The following is a 13,214-nucleotide window of genomic DNA, read 5'->3' on the forward strand; positions in this document are numbered from 1 at the left end:
GTTCTCTGTAACACAGTGCAGATGGGCACATGGGGAGCAGAGTGTAGGAAGTGGCACCTATCACTGAAAAGGTCATATTCAGACAAAATTGGTCTCACTAAAATGAAACCAAATGGATTTATAATCAGTTTTGGGTTGGTGTGGGATGATATGTTGTCCCTTCTTCAATTTCTGAATCCATTACTCCATTGGGATGGAATCAGTCGGGGGATGTTTACCTACCACAGTCACTTCTGTCCATAATCTGGCAAGATGTGTCATTTCCTGCATTAAAATTTTCATAACTAACTATCATGATGGTGGTTTGAATCAAAATAATTTTGGTTCCTCTTCCTGGGGGATAAAGATGCTCAGAAAGAGGGAAAGAACTCTCCTGGCTCCTCTGAAAAAGGTAAAAAATATTTTGGAAAAAGTCATACTGAGTTCTTAAAAATTGTCAAGAGTTTTTCCACATTATTTTGAGTTGAAGTTGTCAGCCATTTTTTCTTGCACAGCAAATTCTACCTTTTATTTCCTTTCATTATTGGAGATAAAGGATTGCCCACCTGGAACTTGTTTGGGCAGCATCAATGAATTAATGAATGAAGGTTGGTTTAAAAAAGGTGCACCTGATCCTGCTGCCATTGCACTCAATAGACATGGATTGGCTAAGGAAAAACCCAAATACAGTTATTTATTTATTAATTTACTTTGTATTTTTCTAACATCCATCTCCAGTGAAACCCTCTGGTCCCTACACATGTCCTACCAGAAGATTTTTCCCTTATTGCAAGAATAAATCACTTTCAGTGCCACATTTACTTCTGGGTTGATATTGTCGTGAATTCAAGCCTGCAATATTAAATAAGTAAAAGAAAATATTAATGTTCATATCAAGTAACTTTTAATGACTATTTAACAGATTCCAAGTACTGTTTATTCTTGTGAGTCACTGCAGCTCCCCAGATTTTAGCAAACTTGGAGCACTGGCCTTCAAATTACACATGGAAAGGCCAAAAATCTTGTTGATTTTGGACTGCAAGGTGCCAGAGAGTTCTGAGAATTAAATGGTTTATGTTCTGAAACACAGGTGACAAGTATTAGTCATGACTTTGTATTTCTGACACTGCACATCCTATTCCCAGCAGACAGTGAGTCTGGGGAATCTGAACAGGCTAAAACATGGTATTGAGAAATTCATCAATACAATATATCCCTGCAATTAACAGAATTCCAAAGGGACAGATGGTAAAAATCTGACTCACCCAGAATGGGATATTTTCTATTTAATAATAAAATAAAACAAAGTCTGATGCACTGGGCATAAACAGGTAATTTACTGCTTGTGGTGAAGAGGGAGTTTGTCTTCTGCACAAATTATTATGAAATTATTTTTGTGTGCCTCCATGCACCTCCAAAGATATTTTTGCATTCTGGCTGTTAATGGGGGGAACAGCAAAATACAAAAAGCTCTCCATAAAAATGTATGAAATTATACTGTTTGAACTCATCAAACCTTACAGCAACAGTTTAGAAAATAAAGTGCAAATAACTTGCAAAACCTTTTGCAGCAGTGCCAGCAAAGGAAGAAGCTGCTCTCAGTCAGCTGGCTCATGACACATAAAGGTATTTTATGGAGCAGAGGAAAAGAAGAAAACCTGTGATCAATTCACTCTGAAACTTTTGGAGGAGAAGAGGCTTGTGAGGATGGGTTTTGACCAAGTTCCACCAAATTTTTGGGCTGTTCCCAGCATTGCTGAAGAAGGACCCCCAGTGCCTTGTAGCCAAAAGTGTCAGCAGTGCAGGGAACCACAATTTGATTTTAGGGGCACAGACCTCAGTGATGCTGTTTGCTTTCCAGTATTAATAGAGATTAATGCATTTATTAAGAATGAGCTCTCCTTGATTTGCTGCAAATAGGAATAAAGATTAGCACTAACAAAATCAATTAATAAACCCAGCTTGGCAGTGTGCAGAAAATATAATTAACAGTTAAATCTAATTTTAAGAAGTTCTTTTATTTCTACAGTGAAGTCACAGAATCTTTGAGTTTGGAAAAGACCTCAGTGATCCATAAAGCCCAGTTTTGACCAATCTCTGCTTTGTCAGAGCACTGAAAGCCAGGTCCAGCCACTCCTCTTCCTAATTCCAGCCTTCTACAGTTCAGAACACAGGGCATGAGTCTAAATATGTTTTATTTTCTTCCTGTTTCCCCTCAATCTGCATGTTCTGATCCTCACCAGCTCCTGATCATTCCTCAGTTCCTAAGTCACACGATTTTAACAATAAATATTCCAGCTTTGTTAGTATTTCTCTTTGCCCTTTTATTTCATTTTGAAAGGTCACTGTTCTTCCCAAGATAATGAAAATTGAACCAGGTCAACAAATCTTCCCTCATCTCTGCTCCTGGGGTGCTCTCTACCTCCCCTCAGTTTTTTCCCCACATTATCTGCAACTAAAAATTTGCTTTTTTGTCATCTCCAGGGTGTTCTCAGAGGTCTCCACACCCTCTCCAAGGTGTTTCCCACAGTGTTCAACTCTGCTACTCAGTTCTGCCTCAGAAAAACTGATATTATGGGCCAGGCTGTTTGTTTTGTCCCCTGGAAAATCATTCCAATTTTTTCAAATGGCTTCAAGAAGTGACAGGACTTTGCTTTTGATGAAGATTGCCCAGGAGTGAGCAGGTAATGGGGGGCCAGTTTCTCTCTTTGATTTGCAGATAAATGCCTCTGGCTTTCCCCCAAACTCCTTACCACAGATTTACAACACTTGCAGAGTGAGAGGTACAGCTGCCCCAGTAAATCCAGTCATGCATAAATGCTGAAAAATGACAAAATTGTCACCATTTAAGTGAGTTATGCTAACTTCAGTGTTTCTGGCTATGCTGGGAGAAGTGTGGAGCTCTATATATAACATCCCCCAGTTTAGGGGGTTTGCTTTTTGTTGTCAGGGACTTGGCAATAAAAACACAAAGTGTTGTTGTACTCCACACAACAGGATAAAGTCAGGCATTGTGCCCTCCAGCCTTGGTCACATCAGATTTCCTCCACAAGGCCAAACCAATGTGACATCTTTCTGCTAAGGAGTGAAATTCTGCCATCAGGCTTTTCCCCAGCCTCCAACAGGCTTCAGCAGGAACAGAGTGTTCCCATCCAAAGCCAGATTTGACCCTCACAAATTGCACTGCTCCTCTACTGTTTGGAGAGAGCATTAATGCTGTCAATAAAGGGGGAAAAAGAAAAAGGACAGTGCCAAGTTTTGCCAGAAAATTTATCAGATTACAGTATGCAACAGCTTGGGTGGGTATGTGTTAGAGCTGTGAGCAGGAATCACTATAAAATGAAAATTGGTTATTTAGGGAGGTGGGGGAAGCTAGACTAACAGACTTAATAAAAATATTTTGTAAAATATGTGTTGCACCGAGCTCCACACCCCCAGGGCAGGACTCATCCATCCTGGGAGCCCAGGTGGGGAATGTGGTGGAAATTAACCATAAATTAATGGTTAATTAAAGGGAAAGGGAAAGGGAAAGGGAAAGGGAAAGGGAAAGGGAAAGGGAAAGGGAAAGGGAAAGGGAAAGGGAAAGGGAAAGGGGAGATTTGGAAAGGGAAGGGATGTTATGGGAATGGAAGTTTTGGGAAGGGAAGGGAAGGGAAGTTTTGGGAAGGGAAGTTTCAGGGAAGTTTCAGGGACGGGAAGGGAAGTTTCAGGGAAGGGAAGTTTCAGGGAAGTTTCAGGGAAGGGAAGTTTCAGGGAAGTTTCAGGGAAGTTTCAGGGAAGGGAAGTTTCAGGGAAGGGAAGTTTCAGGGAAGGGAAGGGAAGGGAAGTTTCAGGGAAGGGAAGTTTCAGGGAAGGGAAGGGAAGGGAAGGGAGTTTCAGGGAAGTTTCAGGGAAGTTTCAGGGAAGTTTCAGGGAAGGGAAGTTTCAGGGAAGTTTCAGGGAAGTTTCAGGGAAGTTTCAGGGAAGTTTCAGGGAAGTTTCAGGGAAGGGAAGGGAAGTTTCAGGGAAGGGAAGTTTCAGGGAAGGGAAGTTTCAGGGAAGGGAAGGGAAGTTTCAGGGAAGGGAAGTTTCAGGGAAGGGAAGGGAAGTTTCAGGGAAGGGAAGTTTCAGGGAAGTTTCAGGGAAGTTTCAGGGAAGTTTCAGGGAAGTTTCAGGGAAGTTTCAGGGAAGTTTCAGGGAAGGGAAGTTTCAGGGAAGTTTCAGGGAAGTTTCAGGGAAGGGAAGGGAAGGGAAGGGAAGGGAAGGGAAGGGAAGGGAAGGGAAGGGAAGGGAAGGGAAGGGAAGGGAAGGGAAGGGAAGGGAAGGGAAGGGAAGGGAAGGGAAGGGAAGGGAAGGGAAGGGAAGGGAAGGGAAGGGAAGGGAAGGGAAGGGAAGGGAAGGGAAGGGAAGGGAAGGGAAGGGAAGGGAAGGGAAGGGAAGGGAAGGGAAGGGAAGGGAAGGGAAGGGAAGGGAAGGGAAGGGAAGGGAAGGGAAGGGAAGGGAAGGGAAGGGAAGGGAAGGATGTACAAATCTGGTCTGTTTCAGGAAAACCATTCCCAGCAGAAGGCAAACCAGGCAGAGGAAAGCAGGGCCTGGAAGAAGGAGACCAAAAAATTTAGGCTGCAGCTGCTTAAATATCCTTCCTGAGCCAATGGTGATGAGTTGCCAGCAGTATAAGCATGGAACCCCAAGATTTAATAGAAATAGCAGCAACCATGACAAAATTTACCCTTTCCTCTGCAAACTTGTCTTTGGTAAATGCCACAGCACAGGTGTCCAACATGACATAAATCATGGAACTTGCCACCAGAGTCTTGGCCAAATTTATTTGCTGGTAAAGGCATGGCTGTCCTCTTTTTCCTAACAGAAACATACAATTCTGTCTCATCCCACACTTGATTTTCAGCAAATGGAATTTTAAAATAGTCCTTTAACACTATGAGCTCATAATTTCATTGATATTTCTCATTTTTCCCCGGTAAATTTTAGAATTTGCCCACAGTACTTCTAGTCAATGTTTTGTCACCCTTGACAGCAGATCAAAAGCTCTTTTCCAAATTTCCCAGCATTTCCCTTCCCTTAGGCTCAGAGAAGCCCAGGTGATGTTCTGCAGAGCAGAGGGACCATTTGGCAAGGGCAGGAAAAACAAGAGTCACAGGCAACCAACTGCCAGCAACAGAAGGGACCTTTTCAGTAAACATTTTCAATAAATTCACAAAGAGCCAAGCCAAAAAGAGAGGGACAAAAGTGCAGTCAGTCTGTAATGCCCTGGAGAATAACAGTTTGATTATTATTTACAGGATGAAAAGGATGGGGATGCAGCTTTGTTACAGATACCCTGAAGTTTGTTGTTTTTCTCTCCCTCTGATCTCACTTACTTTTACTTGTTGTCATTTCAGGCACCCACACACCAACAATCATCAGACTGCAAGCATGCACAGCTCTTTCAGGCAGCAACTGCTACATTTTGTTGATAACTCTCTCATAGTGAGGAATTTGTACATTAAAAAAAAAATCAACTTGGTTTGAAAGCCTAAATACACCAGTTTGTACTCTCAGTAGATTAAATATTGTGCCAGATGCAGAGTGTTGTTCCATGCAGACATCAAACCTCAGGCTACATTTTAATCAGAGCCAAATACTGCAACTCCCAACTGCATGGGAGGAGAGAGAAAAATGGCAACTTTCAAGCTGGAATAGCTCATCCTCCCTATTGATGCTTTGTGCTTGGGGCTTGTAAACTGACAGTGGTGTCAGTGCAGTCACCAGCTTCCCAGGTGAGAGAAAACTTCAAAACTCAGCAGGTGCTCTCAGGAAAAGGATATAATTGCCAAATTAGAACCTCCTCTCCTGCTCTCTCAGCCACAGAGAAAGCAGGATGCTTCAGCTCACCAGTCAAAACACTCCCAAAGGAGAAGTGCTCAAAAAGAAATATCAAAATACAGTAACAATAGACTCTGATATCTATTTCCATCTCCACTCAAAGAAGGCACTTTTGGTCTTATTTCCTTATGAAGGAGTTGGAACAATGATTTTAATTAGTGTGTCCTCCAACCACAGCAGAATAACATTTTTCTAGCATTTAGAATAAAACCACAACCCATCTAAAATTACAGCTTGTCCAGCAAGAAATAATCTGAGTCTACTGAGGTGGGAGAGGTAATGCTGCTTCTAAAACATGAGACTGTACAATACAGGGATACAGCCTGTCCTTTTGGGGAGGGAAACCATCAGCCATGATCCCATTTCATGTCTTTTCTATTTTCATTTTTATCTCAGGGGCAGCTTCAGTTGTAGCAATGACTGGCTCTAAGGAGCTGCAATTCCTGCCAGAAGGTTAACTTTTAAAAAAAAAATTAAAAAAAAAAAAAGGAAATAATCCAAATCTTCTGATAAAAGGAGAAGCCAAATAAATGAAAATTTTGGCAGATGTGTGAGGAATAGGTCAAAGGCAGACAATAGTCTGCTCAGCCTGCATAACTACAGAAAAGAATACCAGTCACTATTTTAAACAAAATGAGCAAAATGTGTTCTCATTTCACTGGATTGCAATTGATCAGCACTTGAGACACTTAAGGGAGAAAAAACCAAAGTCCATCACTCCAGATTTAATGATAATACTCATCCCTTTCAGTAAAGATAAATGCACTGTGTTTAATGTTTGGAACATTTATTTGGTGATGAGCACAGGCAGTGGTGTGCAACCCTCTGAGCATCCCTGTCTTTGGAAATCACCACTCTGAGGCTTCACAGCAGCTCAGTTCCCTTGGAAGGAGGAGCCAATATTCCATATTTCTGCAGAACATTCCCCCCCACCAGTGAGCTCAGGCACAGAGATACTCCAGAGGCAAACAAAAAACCCAGGCTGTGAATGCAGGGAAATTGCAAACACAGCCAGGCATGTTCCTGCTCACAGAGATCCTGTGATTCAACCAGAAACTCTGGTGCTTATAGGAATTAATTTCATTGCACTGTAATATTGCCATAAAAACGGGTTAAAAAATAAAATAAGTAAATAAATAGATAAGCCCAAAGTGTTGGCCATTTTATCTAATCAGCTGCTAATGGTTTTTGCTTCTCAGACAGGGTTAATCAGACACACAAAATTGTTCCCTGGCACTTTTGGAAAGCTTCTGCAGTGATGATTCCAACAAGAGGAAAGGTTTCAATTTTGCAGTGTTTATATTGGCCTAAAGCACATTAGGTTTTATTTTATCACACCCTGTGGGACATATTCACTCAAAAGTCTTTTTTAAGACAGCTTAGAGCAAATCTAGCAGCCCAGTCTGCCTCTCATCTGTGAACACTGAAACAAAGATTAATAAAGAATTAAACAATGAAGTAGAAAGGAAAACCTAGAATAAGTACACTTTGTAATAACAGCACCAGTATTTATTTTGCACATGCTTTACAGGGAGTTTCCTGATCAGAATTAGACACCTAGAAGCATTGCTAATTCTGTGGGATATTGTGCTAAAGCAATCAAGCTGGAGCAGCATCCCTGAGGTCCAGCCCTGAAGGGAAGCAGAGGCAGAGTGTGGGAATGGCAGGTGGGGAATTTCTGCCCCTGGGAAGACCCAAGGTTCCCCAAGCCCAGTCCCCAGGCAAGCCCTGCATTCTGCTCTGTGTCCCTGGGGTTTAACTGCTCCAGCTTTGCTCTGCCTGCATCACCTGGGGAGCCAAGGAGGTGTCAGTGGCACCAGAGCCATCCAAGAGCTGCCTCAGGCGTTAAAATTCAGCTTTAAAACCTTCAGTTTTACGTGCACCTCGTGGTGGATTTGCATCTCTAGAGTGAATTATAAAAAGCTGATACTCAAGGTCTCTATTCATCTCTAGAGACCAAGTTTTTATGTGTCTTTTGCAACAAGCTTATAGACTCATAGAAACTTTATCCTTTTCTTTTTAATAAAATTGCTGCTTCTATTTAGAGATTAACCCCCGTGAAATTAAGCAACTATACTGTTGGGAAGAAGGTGAACAATTATCACAATTCCACATTTTCCACACACTGATATAAAGCCAACTGTGTAACAGCCCTACAGGGAAATAACAAATGTATTTTTGCCTTATAAGCAAATCCCAAATATAACTTTTCAGAAATACATTTAAAGCATTTCCCTGTGCATACAGTCAAGTTCCTTGAGGTTTTAGTGAGCTGCTTAATTGGGCAGTTACATTAATATATTAATTAGATCAAGGCATTTATAGAGCAAATTTTATTCCTCCTTACTTAGTGAGTTGTAAAAAATTAGAGAGCACTGCCCTGGTGCTCTGTATGGGAGGATTTGGACTCGTGATGATGAACTAGGAAACCCTTCAAAGACACAGAATGCCAGGATATCTGTGGTTGGCAGGGATGTGTGGAGATGATCTGCTCCATCCCCATGCCCAGGCAGGGACACAGGAGCGTGTCCAGCCGGGCTGGGGTGGCTGCACACAGGGACACTCCAGCCCCCCCTGGGCAGCTGTTCCAGGGCTCTGCCCCTCCATGCACACAGGTTCTTCCTCCTGCTGGGCTGCAGCTGCCTGGCCTTTATTTTATTTTATTTTATTTTATTTTATTTTATTTTATTATTTTATTTTATTTTATTTTATTTTATTTTATTTTATTTTATTTTATTTTATTTTATTTTATTTTATTTTATTTTATTCTATTTTATTCTATTTTATTCTATTCTATTCTATTATTTTATTTTATTTTATTTTATTATTTTATTTTATTTTATTTTATTTTATTTTATTTTATTTTATTTTATTTTATTTTATTTTATTTTACTGCTGCTCATGCTGGTGTTGTTGGATACTGCTGGGAGCCAGGGAATCAGTACCTGGACACTGCTCTAGAAAAACATAAGAGAAAGGAATTACAGCAATGATTAAGCACCTGCAGGGTGTCACCTCTCTTGTAGGGGTGTCACCTCCCTTGCACCAGTTAGATCATTTCTATTCTGCATTGCACAATCTACTCTATGTAAGTGTGGTGTTTCCTTTGCTTCTCCACTGCACAAACCCCCTTGTTGCTGCATCCTTCTCACCACTCTGCAGCTCAAATGAACGTGCTGGCACTGGCAGCACCGGGCAGAGCCCGGCCCCATCCTCTGGCAGCCCTGGAGATGTTTGTATGGACTGAGGGGATCCTCTCACCTTCCCTTCTCCAGCCTGAGCTCCTGCAGGCTGTGCCCAGCACAGGGATTTGCAGAGCCCAAACCCTCTCTTTGAATTTTTGTAAGGCACACCAGAAGCCTGGGACATCACATTTCTGAAATTTGAATTCTTCCACAATCGCTTTTAGAGAATGTGCCCCCTGTTTCTACTGCCTCTAACCTTTAAGACACTGTGGAGATTAATTTATTTTTGTTTTAACACTTCTCCAAGTCTAAACCCATGGCTCTCCTGTGTCCCTGGAACATGCAGCAGTTCTCATCTTCCCAGACTCCTCAGACTGAAATTCCTAATAATGGCTATTAAAGTTTTGTTTTCTTTTGGTCATGTCAGAATTTCTCAGCCACCCTTTGGGCTCAATTAATATTTTCTGCACTTGGAACTGAGGACTGTGGTGGCTAGACATGGACTCTGTCAGCAGAACAACTTCAAATGCATAAAACATTGGGTTTAGACTGTTCCCTCCTGTCCTCAGCAATACAACAGCCAGAAGAAATAAACCCCTGTGGGCTTGGGGAATAAGAATTGCTGCTGTACAGGAAGGGTACAAGACAAGTGTCAGTGGTTTAAATAGACTTTCATCAAAGGGGACCCTGATAATCAGCATTATGAGGCTGGGCTGGTTTTCTCTTGATGAAAGAAGTTCTCTGTGAACACTTATCAGCTTCTAGATGTTACACATAACTATATTCCATATAATGCAGTGACATTCTGGCACCATCCATGTGTGAGTTCTCCTTTTCTTTGGTTACATGGAATGCTGGCTGATTTTTAGGGGAAGAAAAAAGGGTGGAGAGGGGTGTAGGTGCCAATGGGTCTATTCAAAGAGATGATTCTAGAAGGTAGAATTTTTTAATTCTAGGCATACATACAAAATTCACCTGAATTATTTTTTTTCATTTTTATTTCACTAGGATATACACATAATACACAAAAAGAACGTGTGCTTTGAGAAGGAGCATCTTTAAGTGGCTCTTCTTGTTCAGGGTTTTTGCTAAAGTTGCCCTGCTTCAAAAGCTGGTTTCTCAGAAAGCCATAAACCTAAACACATGGCCTCTCCTGGTAATCTTCCTTTGAAGAAGACATAATTTACAGCTTATCAAACAAAGGAAACCTCACCTTTATCTCATCTAATAACATCAGAATTTGGGGAGGTTTTCTCTTGTTTATTCAGGCAGGAAAGTTTAAATTTCACTGTCCTCAAAAAAAAGCTGCAAAATGTTTTCCAGGTGAGTAGTAGCATAAATATTGTTCACCCCTCTTTAAACTTCAACCATACTTTCCCTGCTATATTTTCAAATATTTACTAAAGACAAAGTCTCACCAATTTCAAATTTTTACTCCCCCTCAAAACATTTCATGCAGTGGGGTCCAAGCAAGCTGAACTACTTCCAAAAGAAAATCTCAGTTTCCACGTGTCAAGTGCTCTTTCCTAAACCCACCACAGCTTTGCTGATGCAGACAACACTCCACACTCCCTTTGTGAGCCCAGACCAATGACCAGGTCAGACTTTCTCCCATCCTAACCCTGCTGCAGCATTTCTGAACCATCTGCCCAGAGAGGAGGCAGGAAGAGTGAGTTCAGCTGTCATGAAAATTTGTTGTTCTCCTCTCCTTATCCACACAACACTCACCCCAAATGTGCAAGTCACCTGTTGGGCTATCTTGGTTTGAAGGACAGGTGTCTGCTAAGAAATGCAGGAGCTTCTCTTTGAAATGGAGAATGTAGACCCCTTCTCTACAAATTATTAGAATTTTGAAATTAAGAGGCTCTCAGGCAAAGAGACGGGAATTAGGAATAACAGTTCTTTACTAGGAAAATTAAAATAGCAATGCAGTATTACACAGAACAATCCCAGCCCTGCCAGAGTCAGAATCCAAGCTGACACCCGTCAGTCAGTCAGGGTGTTGGCACAGTCCCATTCAATGGTGGCTGCATCCTCCTGCAGGGGCAGATGTGGTTCAGCTGGAGCAGTGCTCCTGGAGAAGGTGCAGTTTCCTCTGAAGCTCCAGGGATGATGTGCAAAGGTCTGGTTTTCCTCTGGAATCCAGTGGAAAGAAGGTTCCTTGGTGTCCCAAATGTCAGTTTTTATCTGGGTAGGAAAGGCTTGGCTCCTCCCCTGGCTGGAGCATCTCCCAGTGGGATGATGGAATTTTATCAGTCATGCCCTGGGACTCAGTGGCCATGAACAGGAGATATCTCCTGGAGGGAGGATGGGCTGTGGGAAGATAAAGATGATTGCCCAGCTGGTTTAAAGATGGCCCATGAGCAGATAATGTGTGCCAGGAGATCAGGGGCACTGCCCCAGCTGGGTTAACAGATGGGGACAGAATAAATACACACTGCTGATCACATCTTGCACTGCAACCTAAGACATGGACCTACAGGAGAGTTAGTTCCTTGCTTGTATCCTCCCCTCTGGAGCATGGATGCTGAGTGAGACTTGACCACCAGCTTTAGGATGGCTGTTGAATAACCTGAAATACTTATATGGAGTCAGCAATGACTTCTGCAGCCATAGAGACTCCAATAAAGTGTTAATTTCAGTAAATTCTAAGCCACCTGAGTGGATAAGGATTGCTCATCAGAGTCTCAGAAGAGCAGGGTTGGATAGGTAGAGTGCAACACATGTGCAAAGGCTTTATTTCTCTTTATTTTGATAACACACTCATTGCCAGGGATGGAGCTCCCATGGCTTCCCACAGGACAAGTCAAAAGCTGAGCTCTGGAGGGGAACACTCCAATCAGAGCAGGATGTTTTCCAACCTTTCTCCTTTAGAAAAATGTCAATTCCATGGGATCAGCGTGCTGCCTCAGAAGGTTTTGATGCCATCAGATGCTCTGAAGGATGCTCTGGTTCTGGGACAGTTTCCCACCCTACAGACAGCCAGGACAGAAGCTCAGGGCTTCTCCACCCTGCTCACACAGCCAAAATCCCACAGCAAAAACCACCCAGATACCTGTGGCCAGGGCAGAGGGGCCTCATGCTGCATCAGTGTTGTTTTGAAAACAGGTAGAAGGAAATGTTCCATCCACGAGAAGTCATAAAGGTTCATGCCAATACAAAGGTTTGTTTTTTTTCTTTTAAATTTCCCACAGATCAGACACATTAAATGCCATCTGTACTACCACATGAAGCCATTGCTGGGTTCAGTTTGGGAGATAAAATTTATAATTTTTTTTTAATTTATAAAAACATTTTTTAATTAATAAATTTTATATAAATAATGCCTATATATTTTTATTTTATAGCCATTTATAAATTGCTATAATATACATAGCTATAAATTAATTTTTTAATAAAATTTATAAATTTATAGGAGGTAATTGGAATCATACTTGCAAAAGGCTCCAAGTGTCTTGTAAAATGCAGGAGAGAAACACACATGTAAAGGCAAAGCCTAACTGAGCAGGATTCCTCTTTAATACACACCAAGTGAACAAAGGTGATACTAAAAATAAAAATAAAAATAAAAATAAAAATAAAAATAAAAATAAAAATAAAAATAAAAATAAAAATAAAAATAAAAATAAAAATAAAAAATAAAATAAAAAGAAAAAGAAAAAGAAAAGAAAAATTAAAAATAAGATAAAATAAAAATAAAAATAAAATTAAAATTAAAAATAAAAATTAAAAATAAAAATAAAATAAAAATAAAATAAAAATAAACATGAAAATAAAAATAAAAATTAAAATTAAAATTAAAATTAAAATTAAAATTAAAATTAAAATTAAAATTAAAATTTAAAAAATTTAGGAGAGAGAAATAATTATTCAAAATAGTTCATTTAGTAAACCCTAGAGAGAGAGAGCCATCTTGGTCAAAAGAATAGGAGCGAATTATTAGCAATATAAAAGTCATCCAGGAAAATGTCTTGGCTGAGCCTGTGATTTTTTGAGCTGTGCTTCAGGCCCTTCAAAGAGGAATCCCAAGAGTGCTGAGCAAAGTCTGTAATGAAAGCAGAGCAAGTGGAAACCTTCTGTCAGAGAGTCTAGGGTAGCTCAGAAATAAAAGGACACAGAAATACAGATATTTCTCCTGTCTTCCAGCTGCCATACTTGCTGGGCAGTAAATGATGGCATAATTAACAA

The sequence above is a fragment of the Oenanthe melanoleuca genome, chromosome Z, assembly GCF_029582105.1.
Source record: "Oenanthe melanoleuca isolate GR-GAL-2019-014 chromosome Z, OMel1.0, whole genome shotgun sequence".
Taxonomy (NCBI): domain Eukaryota; kingdom Metazoa; phylum Chordata; class Aves; order Passeriformes; family Muscicapidae; genus Oenanthe; species Oenanthe melanoleuca.